This window comes from Triturus cristatus, chromosome 9 (assembly GCF_964204655.1).
Source record: "Triturus cristatus chromosome 9, aTriCri1.1, whole genome shotgun sequence".
Taxonomy (NCBI): domain Eukaryota; kingdom Metazoa; phylum Chordata; class Amphibia; order Caudata; family Salamandridae; genus Triturus; species Triturus cristatus.
Window position 1 is genome coordinate 181,686,701 of NC_140592.1, and position 12,573 is coordinate 181,699,273.

The following is a 12,573-nucleotide window of genomic DNA, read 5'->3' on the forward strand; positions in this document are numbered from 1 at the left end:
ACGCAATGCTCTTCCCAGCCAAGCTGCGAGTGGAGGTAGAGGGTCGCACGCACTTTTTTGATCGCCCCGAAGCGGCCGGAGACTGGCTGGACACTCTGTCTGGGGATCGTGATCTGGGGGGCGGGGGGGGGGGCGGCGGCACATTGGATCGGGACTGAGGGGGTGATGTTGGGCTTCACTCTGGACAAAAATGTTGCCACTCTCGATTAAGCATCTGTCTGTATAATTTCCCCTCCTATGGAGGTTGTATGGGGTCTCTTGGGGGTTCTCCCTCCTCCTCTAGGGGGCTTAGCTAGTTTTTATTATATATATGGGGAGACAGGCACACTGCACGTTGGGGGGGCTGTTCGGGCTCATGCAGGGGTGCAGGGAGGGGGGAGTTTTGTTGGGGTGGGTGGGTAGGGATGGGGGGGTGTTGTTTGTTTTCACCACAAGGCAAAAGTATCATTGTGCTAGCTCTATAGTGCTCTCGGGGGGACGAATGGTGGCTCTTGTCTATGATGGGGGTAGGGAACTAACTCTGTTGTCCTGGAACGTGAATGGACTGGGGGACAGGATTAAACGTGGGGTGGTCCTGCAGTTCTTGAAGCGCATCTCGCCCAATGTAGTTTTTTTGCAGGAGACACACCTCATTGGCAACTCCTTTTGCGCCATGAATCGGCGTGGCTATCGCCTAGTGGCCCATTCGGGCTTTACGTCTGGCTCAAGGGGTGTGGGCATCATGGTTAAGAACTCGCTTCCGCTGGAGATTGATGAGGTGCTCCATGACGACAGGGGACGTTATGCGGTCTTGGTGGGAAGGATGGAGGGCAAAGTGGTGGTTTTTGTGTCAGTATACGTCCCACCGGGGCTGCAGTCGACTACCTTTGCGGACCTGGGGCGCCTCCTCCTTGGCCTTCCGGGGGGGATTCTGGTGGTGGGGGGGGATTTCAATGCGGTGGTTTCCGGGACTGTGGATCGTCACCCCCCTAGGGACCTCCCCCGGGCCCAAGCGTGGCTCTCTGGTCTATTGGACACTTTGGGATTGGTGGATTGCTGGCGTTTAAAACATCCCACGCAGTTACAGTATACCTTCCATTCGGGGGCCCATGGTAGTCTCTCACGACTAGATTATGTCCTGGTCCCGGCGGCCTATGTTGGGAGGGTGGGAGAGGTGCGCCATTTGGCACGGGGTATCTCGGACCATTCCCCGCTCCTGTTACACCTGGACCTTTTTCCGAGGGGTGAGGGTAGGGTGGTCCCGATCAATCCCTGGTACTTGCGCGACCCCACTATTCGCGCTGAATTGATTAAATCCCTCCAGCGCTACTTTGACGAGAATGTGGGGTCTGTGCCTTCGGCTGTCTCACTGTGGGAGGCATTCAAGACAGTACTACGAGGAGAGGCCCTGTCCCTCATTTCCCACACCCGGAGGCGCGAGCGGGAGGAGGTGACCCGGGTGGAAGCTGAGATAGCCGAGTTGGAGGGTAATCTAGAAAGTGGGGTGACGGATGCCGTATTACATGTCCTCCAACTCAAGCAAGCGGCCTATAGGGCCCTCGTCACGGAGGCAGCCAGGGGCCTCAGTAGAGAGCAACAGGGGAGATTGTATGATGTGGGTGATAAGGCTGGTAAATTGATTGCGTGGCTGGACAAAAAGGAGAGAGCGAGTCGTGTAGTCCCGCTGATTGAGAAAACAGACGGTGTGTGTGTTACTGAGCCGGAAGAAATTGTCTCCTGCTTCGCGGACTATTTCCGTGGGGTGTATTCCCCGGTGTCTTCCTGCTCTGAAGAGGATTCCCGTACCCTGCTCAGGGATATCGCACTGCCTTCCCTTTCGGAGGAGGACAGAGTGTCGTTGGACGCCGCTCCAACCTCCGACGAAATTGCCCTCGCCATACGTTCGGTCGCTTCCGGCAAGGCCATGGGTCCTAATGGTCTCCCCATCGAGTTGTACAAATTGAGACCGGATACGCTGGCACCACATCTCCGATCGATGTTCCTGGAGGCCCATTCGGTGGGCTCCCTCCCGCTGGACCAGCGTCTGGCTACAATCGTGGTTATCCACAAGGAGGGGAGACCTCGGGACCGGGTTACCTCCTATCGGCCCATTTCGCTACTGAACGCGGAGCCTAAAATTCTCGCCAAGGTCCTGGCCAATCGGCTGGTCGGCGTGGTGGGCGAACTGGTTCACCAGGATCAGTCCGGCTTTATTCCCCATCGCAACACAGCTCTTAACTTGCGGCGTTTGCATGGGGTGCTTGCACGTGTTCAGTACATACGGGAGCCGGCCATTTTGGCATCCCTGGACGCCACCATGGCGTTTGATACGCTTGAATGGCCATACATCTGGGCGATTCTTGCGAAGTTTGGCTTTGGCGCAGGGTTCATCAGTTGGGTCAAATTGCTGTATTCGGGCCCATTGGCGCAGGTGGTGGTGAACGGCAGAGTATCGGCTCCGTTCGAGCTGGGCCGGGGCACGCGGCAGGGCTGCCCCTTATCGCCGCTCCTGTTTGCGCTTGCCTTGGAGCCCCTGGCAGAGTGGCTGCGGTGGGAGCCTTCCATCCGTGGTCTCCGTTGGACCCCCGAGCATGAGGACCGCGTATCCCTATACGCTGATGACATCCTCTTGTACCTAGCTTCCCCACGTAACTCACTTATAGTACTGGTTGATGTTTTGCATTCATTTGGTCGTAACTCCGGCCTTGTCATCAACTGGGCTAAATCGTGCGTGTATGTTCTCTCTGGGGAGGCGCCCATTCTCCCGCGGGGCTGTCCGATCCAGATCGCCCCGCAGGGATTTCGGTACCTGGGTGTCTTCATTACTCTGGACCCGGAGGCCCGGTATGATCGGAACTTGCTTCCCCCCCTCCAGCGCCTGAAGGAAGATGTCACGCGCTGGCGGCGCTTGCCGCTCTCGCCGCTCGGCCGGGCGGCATTGTTTAAGATGATGTCTCTGCCGCGCTTCCTCTACGCTTTGCAGAATACTATGGACCCCGTCCCAGCGCGCTACTTCCGTGAGGTGGAGAGTTTACAGCGCCGCCTGTTCTGGGACGGGAGGCCGCGTATCGCCCTGGCGAAGCTGACGCTCCCATGGTATGACGGCGGGATTGCCCTCCCGGATATCAAACGATACTATTGGGCCTCCCAGCTGGCTGCGATTAATCACGGCCTGTATGGGCCCGCTTTAAACCCGGCATTCGAAATGGATAAGATGCTACTCCCGGGTGGGGACTATAATCGAGCGCTCTACTCCAGCACGCCCGACGCTCGGCTGACCGGCCCCACGCGTGTCATGGTGCGAGTGTGGCACGCGGCTAATGTGGCGATGGGGTGGAAGGATCGTCTGACCCGGGCGTCACCACTATACGCGTCCGAGCAATTGGGCTCCCTGTGGACCTCGAAGGGCTTCGAGAAGTGGGACATGATAGGCATTAGCAAGGTGGGGGATCTCTGGACGAGGGGAGGATTTAAAACGTTTGAGATGTTGCAGACGGAGTTCCACTTGCATGGCAGGGAGTACTTTCGGTATTTGCAGATCCGTCATGCACTGGGCTCCGTCTTCCCGGACGTTGCAGCCATCCCGGAGTGTTCCCCCCTTGAGGATAGAGTGCTGGATGGACACGTTCCGGACAGCACGATCTCACTGATTTACAAAAAACTGATCAATGACCGCACGGGATTGCTGACTGCCCTTCGTGAGGCTTGGGTTGCCGATGGACTGGAGCTGGACGACGAGGACTGGACCCTTGCGGTGGCCTCCCCGAAAGAGGTGGGCATACTGGCCCGCCTTCGCTTCGTCCAGCTCAAGATACTCCACAGAGTCTACATGACGGGGCCGAGGCTTCTGCGTATGGGCTATGCTGTGGACGGGTTGTGTAAGCGTGGGTGTGGCGCCTTCGGGACCTTTCTGCATATATTGTGGGAATGCCCGGAGGTGGAGCGATTCTGGCGTGGTGTGCATGAGGTCCTGCGTGTGGTTACGCATGTGGTGCTGCTACCCGAAGCGAGGAGATGCCTGTTGAATGTGTGGGAACCTACCGACTACTCGGCGCCACAGACGTGGTGGGTGACTCTGGGATATATGGTGGCCAAGCGTGATATTGCTCAACTGTGGGGATCTCAGAGGTCCCCGACTGTCTCGGCCTGGAAGGAGCATATGGATTGGTGCATGTTTCGGGAAAAGGTGGTGTATGTTGCGAGAGGTAAGCCTGGGACATGGGTGAAAGTCTGGGGCCCCTGGAACACCTACCGCGGGGGAATCTGTACTCCACCGTTATTGCCCGATCCGTCGCCTGCCCCATCCCCGTAGCCAACCCATCTTCCCTGTTCCGGGCATTGAGTTTTACCCAGCCCTAATCCTGATCTCTTCCCCTTCTTGATACTCCTATGGATTGGTAGGGTCCCCCTCTCAGGGGAGCACATGCTGCTATTTCTGATTGTAGATTGCCTTGTGGTTTTTGTTTTTTCTGGTTGTTATTTCAGTTTAAAATGAAACCGTACAGTGGGGTCCGGAAGGTGTGGCTATCAACGCTGCTAACTCCTGTGCATCTTCCTCAGCCGCAACGCGCGCTCTACAATGTGTATCATATGCTCCTTTTGTTTACTAGCGGCCGGCCAGAAGGTTGTAGGCCCATCTTTGTATATTTTTTGAGTTTTGGAATAAACGGTTTAAAAAAAAAAAAAAAAAAAAAAAAAGAATATACATCCAAAAAAGAAGATAAACAAAAGCCAGGGTTCAAAAAGAAGAAGGTTACAGGTCAGTGTGGCAGAGGTAACAATAGCTTGCCAGAACCTGATGGAATTTCTGGTGACAGCGGACTTGAATGATATCACGGTGGAAACACCTGATACTAGGGTAAGTGTCCCACATTATTATATTAAATAACACTCCAAATGGAGGGGGACAATGCAGGACAGTTAGAGGTCTCTTTTGGGAGAACTTAATGTTTGGCTATGACATTTTGTTAGCTGAACAAGATTGGCCGCCAGCATTCGTCATGGATTGCCCTAGGGGAGAAACGGTAATTTTACCAGCATTTTCCGACCATGTTCCCAAATATTTAAAATATACATATAGCGCGGTAGTGGGTGGTAACCCAAGCCCCAGCATTATACAAAAACCATGTTGGATGGGATGAGGATTCAACCCACCACATAATTCCATAAAAAAATACTCCAACTGCACAAAGGGAGTATTCAATAAAGCAAGAAGCTAAAAAACAGGTCAGGGAGATCTTAGATCAACTTGAATACCAAGGGGCGATTGAAACTTGCACCTCTCAAATTAATAATCCTTTGTTTCCCGTATCAAAATCGGACAATTCATACCGTTCGGTGTTAGATTACAGACATTTTAACACTTGCACCAAGACATTTGCAGTTCAAATTGCACACAGTGCCGTATTAATGAATAACATTGTGCAGAAAAAATACAAAACAACAATAGATATCTCAAATTGAGTTTTTTTGCCAAAAAATAGCGCCTTGTAGCAGATATTTGACAGCATTCTCCGTGCTAGGGTCCCAGCGTCAATTTTGTTGTCACCCCCAGGGGTATAAGAACAGCCTGGGGTTATTTTCAGCCAGAGTAACTGAATAAATTCAAAATCTGGATGAAGAGGCATTGTCCTATGTGGATGATATTTATCTAACGGATGATGACCTGGAGGAACACTTGAACAGAGTGAATACCATAATTTTGGGATTTGCCGCTGAGGGGTACAAAGTCAACTTTAAACGGTCTCGGCACTGTTAAAGTTAGAGCTATTGGCATTGCTCATGACATTTTTGTTTATGTTTTTAAAACATTTAAAGAAACGGCATTGTTATTTACAATGTCAATAGCTTAATTTCTCAAATGCAAGACCTATTGCATTTGCACCCACACACAGAGCCACACACACAAAGCCACCCACAGAGCCACCTACACAAAGCTATTCACATAGAGCAACCCACACACAAATAGAGCCACCCACACACAGCCACCTACACACACACACACACACAGAGTTACCCACACACAGACAGAGCCACCCACGCATACCCACCACCCTCAATCTGCTTAACGCCTCGTTGTCCACTGGGACTGTTCCACCCCCCTGGAAACAGGCCATGGTGAAGGCTCTTCTTAAAAAATCCAATCTGGACCCAGACAACCCAGTGAACTACCGGCCAATCTCTCTGCTACCATGGCTAAGCAAAATTCTTGATAAACACGCCAATAACACTCTGGCTGAATTCCTTGAAAATAATCACCTACTCGACTACTCCCAGACGGGATTTCGTCCCATGCACGGGACCGAGACCGCTCTTATTGCAGTGACAGAAGAGGCAAGAAAGATCATGGACCAAGGAGGATCTGCCGCCATCATCCTCCTTGACCTAAGTGCCGCCTTTGACACTGTAAACCATACCATCTTATTGCAAAGACTCGCGAGCCTAGGAATATCCGAGAATGCTTTGGCCTGGCTCAAGTCTTTCTTGTCAGACCGTTCATTTAGGGGCTTCGAGGGTGAAACCAACTCCCCTAGCAAGCCCCTCGGGTGCGGAGTGCCACAGGGCTCTTCTTTGAGCCCTACACTCTTTAACATATATATGAGCCCCCTAGCTGAGATTGTCCTTCCCTTTGGAATAAAAATAATTACATACGCAGACGACACTCAGCTAGTGGTAGCCCTCAACCATCCACACACCGCACCCAACCACCTGAGGGACTGTTTGGAAGCAGTGTATTCATGGATGACATCGTCGTATCTCAAATTGAACGGAGACAAGACTGAGCTGATGCTCCTAGGTAACTCCCACAGTCCCACCATCAACCACCTATGGCCTACCTGCCTCGGATCCGCCCCCACAACCAAGGATTCCATCAAAAGCCTAGGCATCTGGCTAGACAAATCCCTCAACTTTAGTTGCCAAGCAGCCAAACTCTCAGCTACATGTTTTGGTCTGCTAAGACTCATTCGGAAAATCCTCCCTCTTTTACCCTTCCAGGCAAAACAGACTATGATCCAAGGTCTGATTTTGTCACGCCTCGATTTTGGGAATGCCCTCTACCTGGGAGCCCCTCAGGCCACCTTACATAAACTCCAGGTCATCCAAAACTGCGCAGCCCTTACTCTCCTTCAAACCCCTCGCCGACTGTCTATCAAACCCGGACTGAAAAATCTTCACTGGCTACCAGTAAGGCAAAGAATTGAATTTAAAAGCTTATGCATCATCCATCGAGCCTTCTGGAAAACCGGCGTCCCTATTAATCATTCACTGGCTTTTCCCTACATACCAAATAGACATCTCAGATCTACTTCCTCCTTCTTCATCACTATTCCTAGGATTAAAAGAGTCAGATGTGGGGGCCGATCCTTCTCTTACAACGCGGCCAAACTTTGGAACGCCCTCCCCCTTCATCTCCGCTCAGAGCCCAACCTGCTCCCCTTTCGTAAACAGTTGAAAACCTTGCTCTTTAACAAATCTGATTAAGCTCCTAATTCTCCACCACACGCCTGTCCGTTAACCCTTGGACGCCTCAGGGTAGCTATCGCGCTCAATAAATCCTCTTTTCATTTCATTTCATAGAGCCACCTACAAAAAAAGCCACCCACACAGAGGGGCACACATACACACACGCACACAGAGCCTCCCACACACACACAGAGCCACTTACACAGAGCCACACACACAGAGCCACACACACAAAGCCACACATACATACACAGAGCCACATACATACAGAACCACACACACATACATACAGAACCGCACACAACTCAGGCATAGCCCTGTCAGGAGAGCCAGCCATGTACGGCAATCGCCCACCTGGGGCTACCCGGGTCTAACTGCAGCAGACAGGGAAGGGTGACGGGGATGACCCAGGAGATGGGAGGCGCCAGGAGTGAACCACCGAGGGGGGTGTGACACAAACCGGTGCAAGAGCATCCTGCGCGCAATCTCCCAAACAAGCAGGTGTACACACATTACACATCTCGAGACCCACGCATCTCGGATAGGCAACGCCACAGAATGTCCTGCGCACGCCCTACACGCACACTGCTAGGGGAGATCGAGCGTGTTTTATACACACGTGTGAAGGTCTACAGGCATCTATAGGCGGTACACGGGCAGCCATCGAGGCAATGCAATCCCCGGTAAAATACAAACGTGGTGCAACTGATATAGTTCTATCACTGATGGTAAAGGGCGTGAGGCAGTGATGTGTACTAGAGGCTGGCATGACGGCTGTACAGTGCATAGAAATGAACCCATACATTATACATGCAGTGCACACCCCCATCCCACACGCTTAGATGGGTGCCAGAGATCTCGAAGGGAACGGGGAATGGAAGCTCCGGATACCCTCAGATAGGTGCACCTCGTAGACGAACAGGTACACAGGTAGAGAGAGCCCAACGCAACGTACACAGACATCTCACATGCAGACAACGAGGGCGCGATAGACGAGCACACCGAGCAGAGTGGGCGCAGAGACCTGGGAACCAACAGCGGGGTTCCAGACATGGGCGGATGCAGCGCATGAGGAGAATGTACACGGACGCGTGACATGCACAGTGCAGGGATCTGTATAGAAGAGGGCGGTGCGGTACTGGCACACATACATACTGGATGGCCAGAGACTTGACAGGTAGAGACATCAGATGCACAGCCAGATGGACGGCAGGGGCACCGTGCTGGCCACACATATAACACGTACAGAGACTCTGGTGGGAGGCAAGGCTGCACAAACGTACATACTACATCCCAACACATCTATCACACGGGCAGCTCCACGGATAAAGTGGCTATGCAGACGTGTCGGAGGCCTGCAAGTCGGTATCTGCAACTCGGAGGCAAAGCCACTCCTAACTGGTCCAGGCACCCCACCGCCTCGAGTACCAGGATGAACCCTTAGGTGGCAGCAGAGCGCGTCTCGTAGTAGAAGCTGAAGGGATACTAACACATCAAAACCACATACCTATGAGTTCCCTACGAGGTACGTGAAGGAGTGCACGCTATCTAGGAAACTTGTGGGTCTTGTTTGCAGATAGTGGGCGTCCGCACTCACTGTGGACCTGTGACATGTTCATCACCCCACTTTGACCAGCAGCAAGAGAGAGAGAGGCAGAAAAGGGAAAGATGGGGAAGCAGTGACACAAGAAGATAGAAGGGATGAAAAATAACCCACAATAGTGAAATAGGAGGGCATCGTGTGAGGTCGTACAAGGTGTAATCAACACTAGGCAGTGGCCTGTTGATCGGCAATGCCAGCATTGGGCACGGCCGGTGGGGGCTTCACAAAACCCTTCCGGACCCTGCAATCCTTCATTTATACACACGAAGAACTGTCTTTAGGCACTTTCGAACTTAGTCCGTTTTTATACACAGCGCATGAAGCCCGCTTCATGTTAACTATCAGGACTCGCCGGAAGGGTACTCCCGCGCCCACCCCCCCACCCCCCCAAATCACAGAAGAATTCCGAGATCAACTCAGTCTCACTTCAACGAAGGCACAGTTCCACCCATAACCACCCCGAAGCATCTGAGAAACTTCAATGGAGTCTCGCCCATACTATACCACTCTGAAACATGCAAGAGACGGCAATGGAGGCCCACTCCATACTACAGTATCACCCATCGTCACTCTGCATGCCACCGTCTCACCCGTAACCCCAAACGATTCAAGGGGGTTCAATCGAGTCTCGCTCCATAGTACAGTCTCGCCCCTAACTACTCGCCCTGGTACACTCTGGTTCGCATGCCTGGACTGCCGCTCCGGCTGTCCCTGCGGCCAGGCACAGCATCATTAGCAGCGGCACCCGGGCAGCCCAGCCCCGCTCTCCACGCCAGCTCCCGGACGCCGGGCTTCTGTCGCCCGGCCCGCTGTAGCTCATGGGTGCTGCGCCCTCCTAGTCTGATCAGCAGCGACCCTGCAATCCCAGCGCCTCCCGCTCCGAGGCTCAGTGCATGCTTCGCCCTCCGCTTAGCCCGGGCGCGCGGCTCGGCTCCAGCAACTGCAACGTCGCCGCACACACAGCGGGCTTGGCTCGATCAACTGTGCGCCCATCCTGTGACCGAGGGAGCCGCCATGAGAACAGAACCAAAGCACTCCCCGCCAACAAAAGGACACGAATAGCTTTTTCCAAAGCCACCTATGATTGTGCATATTTATATAGCGCGAACTCTACCCAAAGGATCAACAAGCGCAGCCTTCGGTAGCCAAGACCTAATAAACACGAGAACATCCCTGTAAAAAAAACAAAAATACAAAGATGCCCGCCAGTGTAAAAGGGACGGGCTTCAAAAAGAGAAAGGAGCGAAAAAACATGTCCCCGAATCCGAAAAAGACGGGGCTTGTTTCGACAGACAAAGCTCTTCTCCAATGGCTGACCAGCATTTAAGAGGCCAGCCAATGGAGAAGAGGGGCAGGTTCAAGCCCCACTACTGAAAGACATTAAATCTCGCAAGCGCAGCCTTCGCTAGCCGAGACCTAAAAATTTAAAATAGCCCACCTTAATGTCCTGTTTCTAGGATATGAGCTTTCATGTGAAGGAAAAGCCTAGCAGTTAATTCTAGAAAAATGTGCGCTGCTCCAACCTCCCAAATCATTAAAAAATGTACAATCAACCCTGGGATTCCTGAATTTTGGCAGAACATACATTTTGGATTACGCAGAAAGAGTAAAACCTTTCTACAATTTAATAAAACCTGACTTTTCAGTTAAACAGTGGACACAGGAACACACAGATACTCTTCTTTCCTTACAAGCTGACATAATAGCTTCCAAACACTTACAGACATGCGTAAATGTACCCAACCTGGTGATCTGTGTAGTAGTGGGTCAATCAGGGTACACTTATCTAACATATAATGAAGGTGAGACAGTACCAATAGCATACAAATCACATTTGTACACAAATGCTTAGATGCGCTTTACATCAACTGAAAAAATTCTAACAGTTGTACAGACTGCTGTAGTTAGAGAAGGAGCCCTGCTCAAGGGAAATGTATAATAGACGTTACCCAAGTTCCAGCCTTAGAAGCAGCGACAAAGGCAAGCGTTCCCAACGCTAAAGCCTTACACCCAAGATGAATGCAATGGTCTAATTCTCTTACTGCAACAGATGTAAAATACAAGTACGGCCCAAGTTTAAAAACACAAGCATTCCTGCAATACGAACAAGAATATCCTCTACCAAATGAAATAATGCCTCTAGATCAGTATGGATATATTATTTACACTGACGGTTCTGCTCAACCGGCCATAGGGAGTAAACAGCAATACAGCGCCGCGTGTGCTATCATTAAAGGATGCATGCAGGATGGAAAGCTTCATCGGAGTTGTACAAAAACACAGTCTCTAGGAGACTACACAGCACAGCTGGCAGAATTAAAAGCACTATTACTGGCACTGTAAATACGGATCAGGAATTCCCCACACTAATCATGTGTGATTCCTTTTACTGTATGCAGTCATACAATAAATACATACCTCACTGGAGACAGAATGTGTTTAATGATGCAGAAGGTGGCACAATTAAGCACAAAACGCAATGGGAACAGGTAGTGGAGTTGAAAAACGAACTACCAAGGGCTCACGTATACACACACACACTGACATCAACATGGTGTCGTTTATGGTGAAGGGAATTCATTGGCTGACAAAGCCGCAAAAGGGGTTGTATGCATGGCTTCCATAGCTGCAATCACTCGTTCAATCACGAGAATAGACGGTTAGATTATGGTTGCGATTGCCATATACAATAATTCCGCAGTACCGAAAAGATTTCCACTCAAGTACTCCTACAAGTTAGATGCAAATAATGTTCCATTTGCTCAAATCCCTGGAGTGGGGGATAGAGTAATACCAAATATGGATCACAGGTTAGGATTAATTCTAGCAACACACAAGGATATAGGCTCTGAACATGCAGGGGTTACAGTGACGGTTTCTCTACTGAAACAAGGCTATTGGTGGCCAGGACTAAGAAAGCAGACTAAGGACTATGTCTTGAAATGCGACATCTGTCAGCAGATGAAAGGCCTACCGTAACACGTCCAGGGCAGATACCATTACTAATATCAGACAAACCACATGTGTGTGTTTATTTAGACCACTGCGGCCCCCTTACAATCGGATGGGGCTTACAAGTACATCATGGTTGCAGTGGATTCCTGCTCTAGGTTCCTATGGGTGTGGCCCCGGCGCTTGGCTGACGCTCAAACTGTTATAAAAGATTTGCGAGTCTTTATAGGGACATACTCAATTTGCACAATACATTCTGACCATGGCCTCGCGTTTAGCTCTAGGGCTTACAAGGAAGCCATGGGAAGTCTGGGTGTAGCATTGCGGTACTCCTCTCCGTACCATCCCGAGGGAAATTCGGTCATGGAGAGGAAAAACCGGGACTTGAAGCAGTCTTTAACAGCTAGAGTATTAGGCTCGGTTGGAAATTGGGTGAAACATCTGTATGGAGTTCAAAGGGCATTAAATAATCAGCCATGAAGTTCTCTAGGGGGTGTCACTCCTTATGAGGTCCTATTGGGATGAGAATGTGGGTACCTGATCTTGATTGAGAAGGCACAATGGCGGATGAAAAA